Raw genomic sequence first — 16,854 nt, 5'->3', positions numbered from 1 at the left:
CTAGCCAAGAGAAGGAGAAAGATGGGAAATGAGCTCTCAGGGATGAGACACTCAGAAAATCCAAGCAGCTCAAGAAGAACAAGAAGCCCTCTGTACCTCTTTGACTGACACCCATGTAGTTCAACAGAAGCAGAAAGACCCACCAAAGTTAGCCTTCCTTGCTTGTTCAGCTTCTTTCATAAAGGTTCCATGAACAGTCCTGATTTTCCAGAAAGATTCTTGAGGTATTTCTTCCCTAATACAGTTGCATTCAAGCTGTTCCATTTTTGTCAGACTTCTTGAAATACTCTTTATATTGTACTAAAAGGACCATTCTATTTGTTACTTCTAATAAAATGTTAAGTTGCTCTCTTTCTCATTGCATATTCTTAAAAATATCCAGTGTGGGTTTTTGAGCCAATGCCTAGAAACTAACTAGCATTCTGAACTCTAGCCATTAGTTCTGATACAACTACCTCTATGCTGGCAGTCCCACTTGCGTCCTAAAGTCATTAGAAAAATATTTTTATTTTTTATTTTTTATTTCTTTGGTCATAAAATAGGTTTTTCAAAACTTGAAAGTTATTTTAAATATAACCGCAGGTTGTCTAGGGGCTTCTGGGTTGGTTGGTTGTGGTTTTGTTTTTTGGTTCTGTTCTGAGTTTTTTAACCAGTCTTACAATGATTATGATGAAAAAAAAGAAACACAGCCCAGACAGAAAAAACTGTAAGAAAACTGAGTTTATGAAGCCTGATTCTTCATTTGGTCTATTTGGCTGACTGTCCTCTTATCTAAGTTATCATAAAATCTACTACATGAGATCATCTCATGGCAAACATCACACAGCCCAAACCAAATAAATGTTTTGAATTAGGGTTTTGTTCTGTTTTTTAATGCCTGACAATGGCAAAACCCTAAAAACCCCAGTTATTTATCTTATTGTAATATAAGGGCATACTTGAGTGAGGCACAAATGTTGATGGAAACTCCTCTAGGTTGCCTTATACTCAATTCCATGGCATTCTGTCTCAAAACAATATCAAACAACGCCAGCAAATTACTAGATCTAGTTCAAAGAGCAATATTCACTTTGTTTATAAGTTATAAAACTTATTTTTTTCTCAATCGTAAAAGTTAGTTATTTCTTCTGTTGACTCCCTTATGAAAATAATACCAAAGAACTAAAAAAATTTCTAAGAAATTTTCTGAGAAATTGGGTAGTGTATTCAAGGGACTGTAAGGAAAAAATAAAGTATATAAAAAAAAGAAAATGAGAGAGGAAAAGAAAATTAAGATGACAGAGACAAATACAAAGAAAAAATAGAAGAAAGGAAAGGGATGGGGAAAGGGAAAGAAAACAAGCAGGGCAAAGGGAAGGGGGGGGAAGGGGGGGAAGGGGGAAGGGAAAAAGAAATGGAAAAGGAAGGCAGAATCCTTCACACAATAATATGCAGCAATTATTCATCACTAATATACAGTAATGGACTGGGACTAACATGATATTAGAATCATCATAATCCTAATCACTAACCTTTCGCCATCTCCAGTACTACCTACTTAAGACTTTCTGGGATTTTTAGGAAATGAAAAGTTAAATCAAAGATTACAAGGGTATGCCAGCAGAAAAAGGATCAGTATTGATGACCCTAGCAGCACAAAAGGCAAACACCTTCTCTAGGACATCTTGGTACTCCAGCCAGGATATCTGTGGGACCCTTGCCATCAGCATGGACTCCAGGGAATCACAGAAGGTCTTGTGGGCCTTAGAGGTTACAAGAACTCAGGGATTTGGAAGTGCATAATCATAGCACTATGCTACTACTAGCTACTGTGACTGTATATTGCTACATTTATTTTTTTACTGTGATTACCATAGATGTCTTTTGTGTATCTCACAGTTAAATACTGCTTTGACATAACTGTATCTGCTTCACTGTTTGAGTTATATGTTGCAGTATATATTAGCTATTAATTTGTATAAGTTATTACAAATCATTATAAATATACATACCTCATATAGTCAGAATCCTGCTTCTCAGGTAACAACACTGTGTGCTCCAAAACATTCTAGCTAACATACCTTGGAACAGGCTGATTCTCTGTCTTTCTTGAGTTACTATCTTCATTTTTGCTTCTCTTAGAGTTTCTGTATCTTAGAATCACAGAAACATAGAATGTCTGGAGTTGGAAGGGACCCACAAGGATCATTGAATCCAACTCCTGTTCCTGCATAGGACAACCCCAAATTTACACAGTGTCTCTGAGGGTGTTGCCAAGTGCTTCTCAAATAGCATCAGGCTTGGTGCCATGACTGCCTCCCTGGGGAGCCTCTTCCAGTGCTCCACCGCCCTCTAGGTGAAGAACTTTTGCCTAATATCCAACCTAAACTTCCCCTGGCACATCTTCTTTCCATTCCCTCGGGTCCTATCATCTTCTTGTATTCTTGCTTGTTTTGACTCTTAGGTGATTTTAGTTCTTTTTTTTAAATGGGTTTTAAATAGTAACAATTCTGTAATCTCATGATTCTCTCCCCCCTCCCCACCCCACCTCCCTCCCTCTCCTCATTTTCTCCCTTCCTCCCTCCCTCCTTCCCTTTGTTCTTTCTCTCTGTCTTCCTTTCTCTTCTCTCTTTTGCTTACAAACAATAGTGAAAGCTATGGCTTATAATTAGCTTATTTCAGTAGAACTGACTTCTGAGCTGTATTACAACACTAGAAAGAAAATATTACAAGATTCCTAGACTCACACTGTGTTGAGTTCTGTACCTTAGTGAGTACTCAGTTGCCGTGAGAGCCCTGAAATATCATGTCTGCTTTTGGAACAGTTTAGGCACTTTATATAACAAATATGTCGTGTCAACCTACTCTGCATGAATAGACTACAATAGACTCTACTGCAAAATACCACTTCTATATGTATAATCTCATTAATAAAATTTGTATTTTTAGCTCCTCTCCTCTTCCATAATAAATTAAATTTAGGATATGTTTCCCATGTTAAAAAATAAACCTTGCCAGCACAGTACATTGGAGGTAATCTTAGGTTTTTTTTCAGCCCTTATTGCCATTTTTTACATCAATAGGAATGTTCCTGCAATGGATTTTTCAGGATCTTCTGCCGAAATAAGGAAACAAGTCAGTGATAGACAATGACATTTCATTTCCTCTCCCTTTAAAATTGTCTTCGTTTACTGACTCTAACTTTAGAATATCCTCAACATTATTTTAATGATCTTATTCCTTTGTCATGATGATGAGGCCCAGCCCCTTTATAGGCTCTACTTCTGCAATTAATTCATAAGCTTATGCTTGTTAAGGGCTTTATGTATGAACTATTCTTATCAGGTACTGAGCATTTTTAATATTATTTGAAAAGATGCTGCTAATTTATATCAGTCCATGGCTGTGAGTGAGTAGATAGATATGCCTCTTTCCCAGTATGTCCCTGCTTTGACTTAAAACCTTATGCCACAGAAGTTGCAGTATTCATCAAATTATGCTTATTATTATCAAATTATTATGACCAGAGACATGTATGGAATAAGTGAAGAACCCAGGAACTGATTCACTACATCTTAAAGTCTGAGTATATTAGTCACAACTGTCTGAGGCACTAGACAATGCTTAGTGAAAGTTTTCGTACCTGCTTTTTAGAGACTGAGGGCTAAACTAAAAATGTTTTTTAGAGATTTTAATAATCAGAATGAAAAATTCCTCCTTCACGTTTTGCTGAATATTCAGTGTTGCACACTTACTAAGCCTTAGATTCCCAGCTCAGTGAACTCACAATTCTGAAATGACCGAAGTGTGATTCTGTACCATAGCAAAGCCAACCCATTTCTTTAGGCACCAATCTGCAAAAGTGGAGTACAGAGTGAAGATGGGGGCAAGGTGGAGAGGAATTTAACTACTCAGAATGCCTAGGCTGGAAATCTGCATGTGAGGAAGCTTCCATGTGGAGGCGGAAAGAAGCTGATAAAACCCAGGCCTTTTATTCGTATTCACCCACATGAGGTAAGGAAAGAACATTTGCCTCCTCCTGGGAGAGTCTTCAGATTAAAAATAAAACAACCATCCACCCCCATTCTAGAATAAAAACAGAACACTGTGGATGAATAAAGATTCTACAATCAGTAGAGTGACTTAAGCAGTAGGCTGTCAAGTCATATTTCATTTTACTTGATTTTCTCTAGATCAATTCCTGACATAAAGCTAAAATTACTAGGCAATGATGTTAAGAACACCATTTTCTCTGACTTTGTTTTGACAAATGCTCTCAGTGTGAGGTGTTCTTTTAAGATGTTTAATAAATTAAGCCTTTCAAAAGATGTAGAAATGGGGACCCTCAGAATAAAATTCAATTTGATAACATCTTATGTGTAGGTTTTAGACATCTCACTTAAGCTAGTCAATGCAAATAAATAAGCATTTCCAATGCACAATTCATGTGACTTGTTTGTTTTGGTTTGTGGTGGGCTTTTTTTGTGTTTTTTTTTTTTTTTTTTTTTTTAATAGATAACTAGCTTGATTTTGGGCATCTACCTTGTAGACCTCTAAAAGTGGATAAGATGAATGACATCCTGTTTCTAGTGTTCAACAGCTTTAGTTGGAAATGGTTTAGTTGATTAGCACCTAGTGTTTCTGAAGAAGTGTACCTGTGGGACTACAGGCTTTGATTAACATAGACTTTATAGGGACATGAATTCTTAGACTGCTCTTCTGAACATAGACGCTAAATTCTGCTTTGGTAATCTATGTGTTTTTCTGTATTTCACCAATAGTTTCTTAGATTCATCTTCTGAAATAAGTTAGTAAACAAGTTATTTTTCCCTTAAAAAAAAAAGCTATACTAAAAATATTATCACATCCTTCTATCCTAGCTACAATAACCTTGTAAGCAGAGAACTTAAAAATGATTGAAGAAATACTGGGAATAGCACTGTAAAAATGTATTGTTTTCTGAAATGTCTAAGGATTCCATTCTATTTTGAATAAAATAGACATATATTCATTGGGATATTTCTCCCTGCCAGCTGGGATCTCACTCTGGATCTATGTACATTTAATTACTGCATGCAAAATGGAAATTCTTGAGAGAAAACTCTGTCCCAGATTAGACAAAAGTCATGGGACTGCTCCATCTTCCTGAAATGTAGAAACTTTGTACTGTAGTAATCTCAACAGAGGTGGGATTTTTAACCTATTTCTCCAGTATATCATGGAATTGCTCCAGTCATTTGTAAAATAGAAGCATCACTTTCATGCCCCAGTTTTGTGTTCTCAAAGAACTTGTTAAACATGATTTAATAACATGATCTACTAACCTCTCTCAGGTATGGTAGACAGAGGAATGCTTATTTTGTGAATCTTACCTGTTTGTTCTTGTGATTGAGGTGGTGAACTTTTTGACATTGATACTACTTGTCCACTTCTGGAGATGCACAGACTACCCGTGTTGACACTTCAGGAATTTTGTTAATTTTTACTGAAAAAAAAAAAAGAAAAAAACACACACACACACAAAAAAAAACAACCAACAAACCAAAAACTTAGCAGCTTTGACTCTTTCATCCTCCAAAGTATAGAGAGTAGGTGAAGAGTTTGTTGTTTTTTGGTGTTTTGGGTTTTTTTTCTTCATTTGAATGTATTTTAAGGACAGTTGTTTCTCACTTTTTTGTGGATTGTGTAATTACAGTGAATTGTAACCCATAAAAAAAGGACATACCTGGTAACAAGCAAGTTACTTCTCACTTACAAAAGTTTACACTGAGGTTTTAATTTCACTTAGGAGATATATAGCTAACATTTTAAGATATTGCTATAAATTTGTGAACACTTTTTTTGATGTTAATTTCAGCCCAGATCACCAAAATAGTTTGACATTTGTATTTGCCTCTAGCAAATTCATAGACTGATATCTCATTAGCATACTGGTCTGAAAAAAGTGACATTAAACCACACTGTAACATGGATTTCTGAAAACTTATTATTTCACCTAAGTCATTGGGTTCAGCTGTATGTGTGTATCATGGTTTTAGCTGGGATGGAGTTAGTTTTCTTCACTTAGTTGGTGTGGTGTGTTTTGGAATTAGTGTGGGAATGGTATTGACGGCACACTGATCCTAGAATCATGTCCTGAGTTAGAAGGGACCCACAAGGATCATTGAGTCCAACTCCTGTTCCTGCATAGGACAACCCCAAATTTACACTGTATCTCTGAGGGTGTTGCCAAGTGCTTCTTAAACAGCGTCAGGCTTGGTACCGTGACTGCCTCCCTGGGGAGCCTCTTCCAGTGCTCCACCACCCTCTGGGTGAAGAGCCTTGTCCTAATATCCAACCTAAACTTCCCCTGGCACATCTTCCTGCCATTCCCTCAGGTCCTGTCATTGGTTACCAAAGAGATTAGCGTCTGTCCCTCCTTCTCCCCTTGTAAGGAAGCTGTAGACCGCGATGAGGTTTCCCCTCAGTCTTCTCTACTCTAGGCTGAACAAATCAAGTGATTTTAGCCATTTCTCATACAGTTTCTCCTCTAAACCCTTCACCAACTTTGTCGCCTTCCCCTGGACAGTCTCTAGTAGCTTTGTATCCTTAATGTACTGTGGCTCTCAAAACTGCACACATTACTTGAGGTGAGGCTGCACAAGCACATAACAGAGCAGGACAACCACATTCTTCTACTGGCTGAAATGCAGGGCTTGATGTACCCCAGGACATGGTTGGCCCTCTTGGCTGCCAGGGCACTCTGGTGGCTCATGTTCAACTTACCATTGACCAGAACCTCCAGGTCCCTCTCTGCAGAGCTGCTCTCTAGCCTCTCATTCCCCAGCCTTTATGTACATCCAGGGCTGCTGTGCCCCAGGTGCAACAACCAGCACTTGCTCTTTTTAAACTTCTGGTAATGATGCTTTAATTGTTGCTAATTAAACACTAAGTGTTGCTACATGGTGCTTATACTGGTCAAGGACTTTTCTGGCTTGCTGTGCTCTGCTGGGGGTGTGGGAGAATGAGAGGAGAGGGGACACAACAGGGACAGCTGATCCTGGCTGGCTGGGGGGATATTCTATATCATATGACATATTGCTGGTATATTAACTGGGGGGAGTTGGCTGGGGGAAGGAGTGATTGTGGCTTGGTCGGCAGGTGGCATTGGTCAACAGGTGGTGAGTGGTTGCATCACTTCGTTGTTTGGTTGGTTTTAATCCACCCTGACCCTTCCCCCACCCCCATGTTGCCTCTCTCTCCCTCTCCCCCCCACCCTTACTTTTCTTTTCATTATATTATCATTACTATTATTATTACTACTATTATGGTTTTATTTTAATTATTAAACTGTTCTTATCTCAACCCATGAGTTTTCTCACTTTTGCTCTTCTGATTTTCTCCCTCATTCCACTGGGGTTGGGGGAGCAAATGAACAGCTATGTGGTACTTAGGTACTGACTGAGCTAAACCACAACAATGTGGTTCTCCAAATCTACAGCAGAATAATTACTAGAAATATATAGATGATACAGATTAGGACATTTGTCTCCCAAGTCTGAGTGACAAAACAGCCCTGCTGAATTTTTTTTTTATTCATAGTTCTCCCTTCTTGTATTAAATAATTTCCCAGCTCTTTGTGTAATGGAGTGAATGGGAGGAGACATTATTACAACATAGTATGCTAGAACTCCTATTTTGGGAACTACTACTACTTTAGTGATGAAGGCTAGGAAACAGATACTTGATTCCCATCTATAAATATATCAGATGGCAAATACAGGCTATGAATAAATTACAGGAGAATCTTTAATTCTAAATGTGGTGAGGGCACAAGCATAGTCACAAGGTAAGGAAGCCTAGAAACTTTTAAGGATCTGATCCATAAATTTATAAGAATCATTTTCTGAATTTGTGTGGTAGGAAAATAGATTAAGTAAATGGGAAAATACTTTGCAGCCTTTGCTCCTGAAAATACAAAGTTTCACTTCAGGGGTAATGAACTCTTAATGTTCAAGTAGTCTTTTTCCTTATTTAAAATAGCGTTTAGTTTGATAAATCATACTCTCTCACAAATAAATTACCAGAATCTGGCCTCAGAATAGATTTTTTTTTTCCTAGAACATGGAGATATTCCTTCACTACAAAAAGGACATTGAGTTGCTGGAGCATGCCCAGAGAAAGTCAACAGAGCTTGTGAAGGGTCTGGATAGCAGGTCTTATAAGGTGAGTTTGAGGGAACTAGGGTTGTTTAGTGTGCAGAAAAGGAGGCTGAGGGGAGACCTTATCACTCTCTACAACTACCTGATATGAGGTTGTAGTGAGGTGGGTGATTGTCTCTTCTCCCAGGTCACTAACGATAGGGCAAGAGGAAATGGCCTCACGCTATGTCAAGGTAGGTTTAGATAGGATATTAGGAAAAACATCTTCACTGAAAGAGTCATCAGTCATTGGAATGGGCTACCCAGGGAGGTGGTTGAGCCACCACCCCTGGAGGTGTTTAAAAATACGTATAGACATTGCAATTTAGGGTGTAACCAGGGTGATGGAATTAACCAACCAGGGATGTTGCTATACTCCTTGTACAGCCCTATCCAACTGGACATTAAGTCTGGGGACATGGAGTATACAAAACAGTATTTTTTGATCTGTATTTTCATCTCCAGTTAATCATTAATGCGAACAAAACAATAGACAATGTGCTTCTGTCAGAAGAGGATGACAAAATGTGGTTTTGTATAATGGACTGAGAAAACTGGCCAGGACTGCCAAGATTAAGAACCAAGTAGGTAAAAGGTAATTCCAGCAGGGGGAGATCACGGCCACCGACTCATGGACCAGCGACCCAAGTAATACCACCTACTGAAAAGAGAACAATGGGAAAGGACAACTGAGTCTGTGCAATAATTTACTTGTGAAGCAAGCAAGTTTGTGCCAATCACCAAAGAGAATAATATTGAATATGGACGGATAAAATTAATATGCATATTTTTTGATCTATATAAATCACACGGGAAAGGTGTGTAAGGTATGCACATTAGGTGGAGCGATCTCCCGTGCATCCAGTGCTGTGAATAAAGACTGCCTGCCTTTTAATACTACATTGGTGTTATGAGGTTTATTCCCGATTTTGGTGACAAGGGCATGGGTTAGGAGACATGGTATTGTTGGGTTGACAGCTGGACTTGATGATCCTAAAGGTCTTTTCCAGTCTTAATAATTCTCTGATTCTATGTTTTATTTAACTAAATATTTGATGCTTACCTGTCTATATCAAGCCATAATATTTTACCCAACAACAGGTTAAATATTTCACCTTCAGAAATAGAGTCTGTATAGGAGAATGAAACTATATTTTTGTTGTGGTTTAGCCAGCAGCTCAGCCCCACACAGCCACTCACTCACTCCCCCACCAGTAGATGGGGGAGAGAATCAGAAGGGTAACGTTCGTGGGTTGGGATAAGAACAGTTTAATAATTAAAATTAAAAGAAACAACAACAGAAATGCAATGTAAAGGAGAACAACGAAAGGCGCAAAGCCCTGTGGGAGGGGGGAAGGGAGGGGAGAGGGGGAACGAACCACTGAAACAAAACACACACAATGCAGCCACCCAATGCTGCACCGCTTCCCAGCCGCAACCTGCCCCCACGTAATATACTGGTCGTGGTGTCCCATGGCATGGAATGAACCTGCCATTGGCCAGTCGGGGTCAGCCGTCCCCACCACAGCCCCGCCCCTCCCAGCCCCCCCCCCCCCCCCCCCCCCCCCCCCCCCCGCCACACGGCAGAGTGCGGGAAGCTGGAAAGGGAGCCGACCCCCACAGTGAGGAGAATTAACCCCTTCTCAGCCAAAACCAGCACATTTTACAGAATCCTATGTAACCAGCAAATTATGTACTAGATAAATAGCGATATCCTTTAACGGGTCGAAGAAGCAGAAGAGTGTATCTATGTAGAGTATATCTGCATCTTACCTTTTTTGCTTATTCCTTGAATTCTGATCAATGAAACATTTATGTTAACTTCTAACCGAACTAGCAGGCTTAAACCAAAATAACGCCACAAAACTTAATGTAAATTTACACCTTAATTTGTGAAACATGAAACAGAGGTTAGCTTTTATATTATAGCTAAAATGCAAAAGACAAGACTTCTAGTCATAGGATAAGCAATATCACTCTGCACCCGTGACACCTACACAGCCTGGGAAGTTCCAAAGTAATAACAGATTCCTGGTTCTCCAGCTAAGATCTATGCAGGAAAATTAATAAGAAAATGCCTTCATTTCATCATGATGGCATTTGGGAGTTTTAGAACCCTCTAGTCCATTAGTCAGTTTTGTTAATGACTGTGCTCATCCTTTTAATCATGTGAATCACATTTACTGAGGTTCATTTAGTTCAAAGTGCCTTTCAGAAGCCTGAACAGAATCTGAGTGGTGTGAAACTTTACCTTTTCTCACTGCAACATGTATTTAGCTAGCTCTGTTTGTGATTTATACAAAAATACAACACATCCATAGTTTGTAAGAAAAACCTGCTCATTTGAAATATTAAAAATTGAAAATTAGGTGCCTCGCATGTTGCCAAAATTTGTGTTTCCCTCATGAGTATTTCTAACACATCTTCCTAGTGGTAATTATGGAAAATTCATTTATGCCTGCCCTTTTTTGCATTATTCTTGCACAAATATGTATTTGCAAAATTATTTCAGCTCCATGAGTAACTCTTTTTACCTGCAGATCAAAAATTTCAAATATCAGATCTCAACAACAGTTTTGCAGGACTTTTTTTTACTTCAAAACGACTGCTTTATAATCAACAAAATGAATAGGTTTTGAAGCTTTGCCAGCATGAATTTGACTAACTCAGTTATGAAGATACTAAATCATTGTACAAAAAACAAAAGTATTTCTACTGAACATACAATATTATTAATATATCATATCTTCCTTTGTTCATTATGCAACACACGGATATATTATGACAAGTTTAAACCCTGTATATGGAAACTAGATAAGACAATAATATCTAGTATAAGGAGAATTATGGCATCTAACTTAATAAGAAATGATCCTAAAAAGCATTTTTTTCTGCCAAATAGTGGAAATATTTAAGCTATGTACTTTCAAGAACTCCATCGTTGCCTGAGAGTTTTGCATTTGTAAATGTCAACAATCTTTTAAAAGTTTAGTCAAAATTTATTGCTGTCTGGATTTAAGAAATAATACATTCTTCTACTTTGTTTTTAGAGATGTTATATTAAAAATGCATTCAAAACAGGTCTGACACATACTAATGGTACTGGACTACCTCATTAAGCAGTAATCAGTGATATTTCCTTTTTTTGAACAAAGGAAGGAAAAAAAACCCCAACCTATCACCCTTTCTACAAAATACTTATAGAACTTACTCCAAAACCAGAAGACCAGGAATCAGTTCTTATTTTACTCTGAGAGTGCTCAAAACTGACATATCTCGGAAGTGTCCTACCTATCAAGTTTTTTTGAGTTTTGTGAAAGCTCCCACAATTCCATCATTTCTGTCATGGGTAAAACAACCAAGCAGGAAGTAATTCAAGATATTTTGGGGACAGAAACAAAACCCAGATGTCTTCATATCTGCATAATTTATTTTTTTTTTAATTCAATGTGAAAAATCAATAACTTTTTTTCTCCTGCGCATGTTTTATTTTTAAAGTCATTCTGAATGCATATATTTTCAATATACTATTATCAGAAGTAAATTAAGTTGGTGAGTTTTGGTTAAAATAGTTTTATAGTTTTAGGAGTTATGATATCTTTTGAACATTAAATTCTCAATATATAAATTTAATAGATTAAAATCTAAGTGAGTTTTTAAAGTGTTCTACTTTTGTGTTATGTACAGAATTTCAATAGTTTCTGAAACACAGAATTACAAACTCCATCTGCTCCTTTTCATTACACTAGTCTGAATTATTGAAAATCAACCCATGCTGATAACAGAGAATAGTTTTTTCACCAAACAAAGTAGTTTTAGGTAAAACTACACAAAACTATTTTTTTCATCAGGCAGAAGATGACCATAATTATTTTAATGTATTTTCAGTAAGAAGAGTTGGCTTCACGTTATATCATTCCTATAGATAGTTGTTTAACAAAATTATGACAATAGCAAACAATAATGAGTTAGCTTTTTTGCTAAAACTTCACATATTTTATTTGAATAGGCTCTTGTGTAGCTATTAGATGAATTTTAGGAATTTTAAACCTGCAAATGGGAAAATTCCCGTGTATTTCACCCTGGTGAGGATTTTCTTCTTTTAAAAAGCTTCTTCAATCATTAACTACTTGGAAATGACCTACTTTGTGTTCATTGACTAATTAGTCCAGTTCCAATTCAGTCCACATCTAGGTAAATTACTTCAGAGAGAGCTGGGTCAAGCTGTTGTGGTTTTGCAGGGCTGATATGATTGTTCTGGTGCATTCACAGAAATGTTTAAAACCTGAAAGTCTTTCTCCCCTTCTATGAAATTTACAACAATAAATGTAATATAATTCTTAATATAAAATGATCAGCATCTTCTCATTCAAACCTGCCTGTCTCTGTCTTCTGAGGCCATTTTACAGTTAACACTTCAGCACAGGTCACTTTCTTAAATCATGATTCTGTCATCTTGTCTCAACTTTTATATATCAAAGCACTATCCAGCTTTTAAAAAGCATGTAAAATCACATATCTACACAGTAATGTACACATCTTTGGTGTTTGTCCATATCTTCTACAGACATGCACATTTTTAACATCTTACTAAATTTACAATCTACTGCTCCTTCTGGTAGGTACCAGAAACTGGATTTCCTGTGGCTAACCTAAGACATGAGAAATATAGATATTTACATTTTAGCTAAAAGGTAAATTATGTTGGGAATCAGTTGCATAATCATAGATGTATGAAGCCTTCTTAGAAGCCACAGGTAGACTCCAAGTGTTGTTTTAAAAGTGAATGGCTCTCCCACTGATTCCACCTCATGACTCCAAGGCACATGTAGATATTTCAGAAATCTTAGGTCATATATCCCACTGAGTACCACACATGTAATCTCTTTTTAGTCAGTGAGAAAAACAGAGCGGGATTCATACAGGCTATTTCTTATTCTAGGACTACCCTAGAATGGGAAAATTCATATCACAGAAAGTTCTAATCCTCTAGGGTACCCAGGGCTGTTTTCTATATACACAGCTAACCTGCTCTAGAGGCAATTAGTCTTAGTGTAAATGTGAGCATGACAGATGTCTTTGGGTCAGAATTCAGGGACCTTGTAACTCTCACTCACTGGGTTACTCATGTTTAGATATCTCTTCCCATTCTACAAGAAAGACAGACAACTTAGAATCACACAATGGTCACTTGGATATCTACTGAAGATATCTAGGATCAAGATGTTACAAGGCTAGGCACTAGCCAGCCACCTTGGGTCTCTGTTTGTCAGCTGGTCATCAATCATGAGAAGAAGCATTACCTTCCCTTTATCCTTGAATATACCAACCATCAGTGCTGTTGAGATGCCATTTTCTGATTCTCTAATCTTTTTTCTAAGGGGTTTATACCTTTCCTTGTCCATATTTTCTCTCTTGAATTCTTTGCCTGAAAAATGTTACCGTCTCAATAACATGTTTAAACTTCTCATATGCTGCATGACCTGAACTTTCTCACAGATCACCAACAATTTCCTAAGCAAAACTGAGCCAAAGTCATACAGTGGTGCCACACTGAGACACTGTAGCCTGTGAAATTCTTTAGCTTAGTTCCAGATAGTTTTAGATATCTCCTACCATCCATATAGACGTCCACAGCATGACTGACTGAAATTCCAAGATACAAAGATTCAACTTCCTGATATAAAACTTTAAAACACTCCCTCAGTATTACAGTTCAATTACTTAAATGCATATATATAATTCCTTTCTATTGCCTGTCAGATGGTTCAGTAATCAGAAGTAATAGATAAGATTCTCCTGATATATGCAAACCTAAATATTTTTAAATAATTTAGATATAAAACTTGTTCAGATTTTATTTGTGCCATAAACTTGTAAAGTTCTGTTTCACAGACTGTATTGTTACAAAGTTAGCTAATTAAATCCACTTTTTATATAGCAGTACTATTTCTAAATTTCTTTTGTCTGTTTGGTTTGCTTACTGTAAACTTCTGAACTAATAAAGGTGTTAGGAACCACAAAGAAACAATGTGGTTCACACATTGAACTTCAGAAGCTGAAAGGTGCTATAAATAATCTTCAGAAAAAGCCTGTGTGACATTACAGGTATTGTCCTATTATTATTTTATCACTGTGTCTATAACTGATAAGTGAAATTTAGAAGAAGAAATACTAGTTTTTCTAAGGAGATGGAAATAATAGTGTAATTCCACAACTTATTTTTGTCTAATTTCTAATTCTGAATATATTCTAGTATTTTAGCTCTTCATCTCTGACGAACACAAATCTCACTCCAGAAAATATTTTCAGCACTTGATACAGTATATCTTCAAAGGAACCAGCAATAATTTACTGGAACACCAGTACTTCTATGCGTGCTAGAATGGCCCACTGCAGAATGTACAGAAGCTACAAAAGAAAGTAACAGAGATAAAATCACATGACGGAATATTGCACTGCACCTAATTTTTTTTTTTTTTTTTTGCGAAGTTACTGGGTCAGTTTTCCAAGCAGGTGCTTTTATTGCAAGGAATGGCAGTAAGCTCTGGCCTTTACTGTGTTTTATAGGAAATTATAGTAACGAACTTTGGTTACTTTTCAAGGGAATGTTCTCCTTGAACACTTTTTAAAAACATTTTTCATCCTAAGTATAGAATAAGCAAAGGATGACAAGCTCAATCCATCTCTCATTTGTCTAACAGAGACAAAGTCTAAGGCACTTCCCTAAGTGCCTTAACATCCCTAAGGAATCTGATTTTAGTTCACAGTGATAAAATATGAGACTTTTGGGTCCAGATACTCTCTCTTGCTCTTATTGGACTTGATTCATTAATTAATTGATTGTTGTTTACCCAGAAGTTAATCTATAAAATAAATCAGATATGAGTTTGAAGAAGTAATTTCAGGCACTCCGCTCCATTCCCCACCATCACCAGGTTGGTTTAGGTTTCTGTGTTTAGACTTGTGATGTGTTTGCAGGTATTTCAGTCTTCAAAGATATCTACAACTATGTTACAGTGTGTGGCTTCTATTGTCATCATAAGCAGATTGTTGTGGCTCAAAGGCTGTAACAGACCTACAGCCCATATCACAGAAGCTGTTGGACTGCCACATCAGTGATAAATACAGAGTGGTTTTCTGCTTTGAGAAAAATCAAGTAGTAGTCTAGAAGATTAAAGTCATATAGGGAGAGATGACACAAGGAGTTTTCTAGTTCTGAGTCAAAATTTACAGGTACGTGTAATTGCTACTTTAAGTAGTAAAATCTACCTAACACTGTCCATAAATACTCATCAATGCCATTTTTATAGGATACTATTCAGTATTCTGTTTCTTGTAAGCCACTAAGTGTGGAAACACTGTCTATGTGTGTAAATGTTCACATTTTAACAGAGAACTGAGGCAGCATGTACATCAACAGGAACTATTCTACTGAAGCTGAGATTTAGGTTTTAGGCAGTGCATTGCTAAACTGATCAAAATCTGTTCATTGGATCTGTCTCTATGTCATCTGTTTTAGGGAAAAGTTCAGGTTCTTCTCATTTGTCTTCCTATGGTCTCTGAATACAGCAAATTAAATTTAGTGTAAAGCAACAAAGATTACTTCGTCTTTATGCAAACTCTATGTCTCTGTAATTCTCATGGCTACTGTAGACAGTGTATCTTTTTAAAGAAATTAGAACTTTCTAAGGGATATCAACTGAATGGCAGGGAAAAAACAACAATAATAAAACAGCAGTCTGTTCCCCAGTCCTGTGTGGTCAATATGTGATACACTGGAAATGCGTATTTGGAAAGGTAATGATATTAGCTTTAAGTAATCTGAAATTATTTGATGCATGATTATAAAATGTAACATTAAAATAGTAAAAAAATATTTTATGTTATGAGGAAAAGAGAAGGGGAGAACAATCACCATTACTGCTTTATGCCTTGAAATTCTGTAGATTTTCTTGCTTATATATTTTCACTCAGTGTTCTATCTCTCTGAGCATTCCCTATTCTTCAGAGTCTATCCAACTTGTCTGTCTCTTGACCCACAGGTCTGTTCACATCTGTCTGTTCTCCTGTAGAAATTACTGATGGTTTTCTAACACCATTCATATCAGTGTTACTTGAATCAAACTGAAAATTGACAAAGAAGAATGGTAGGGAGGAGAGGAGGGGAAAAGGGGAGAAGATGTTATCTGAAAGGAGTGAACACACAAGCAATCTTTCACATAGCTTTAAGAATCATTGTCTTCAGTTTCTACAACAGTAATTTAAGGTTTTTTATTTCTAGAGGAATATGTTGTTAGCCAGAATTACTTCTTGACTCCACTATGGTGTTTTATTAAGTAACAGATGGTTCTAACAGTTTATCATGTTCATCAGCTAGAACAGGAGGCACTCATGCATTTTACCCTAAATTTTTTTAAAAAAGAAAAGAAAACAAAAAAAACCCCAAACAAACCCCAACCCCAAAACGAACACCTAAGAGGATTTAAATAACACATAGTTTCTTTCTCTTATTTTACAGTTATTTGACTGCAAGATTCTAATGCTAGTTTTAACCCTAAACAAAGAGCACTCTTCAACATGTGAGTGGTCTTCTGTTTTCGTCTTTTTTTTAAGGCTGTTGTCATTTTATATGTTCATCTGGAAATAAAGGCTTTCTTCCCAATAAGTAAGACAAACAATGACATTCAATCTT

The sequence above is a fragment of the Phalacrocorax aristotelis genome, chromosome 1 (assembly GCF_949628215.1).
Source record: "Phalacrocorax aristotelis chromosome 1, bGulAri2.1, whole genome shotgun sequence".
NCBI classification, from domain to species: Eukaryota; Metazoa; Chordata; class Aves; order Suliformes; family Phalacrocoracidae; genus Phalacrocorax; species Phalacrocorax aristotelis.
Note: the sequence above shows the minus strand (reverse complement) of the source record.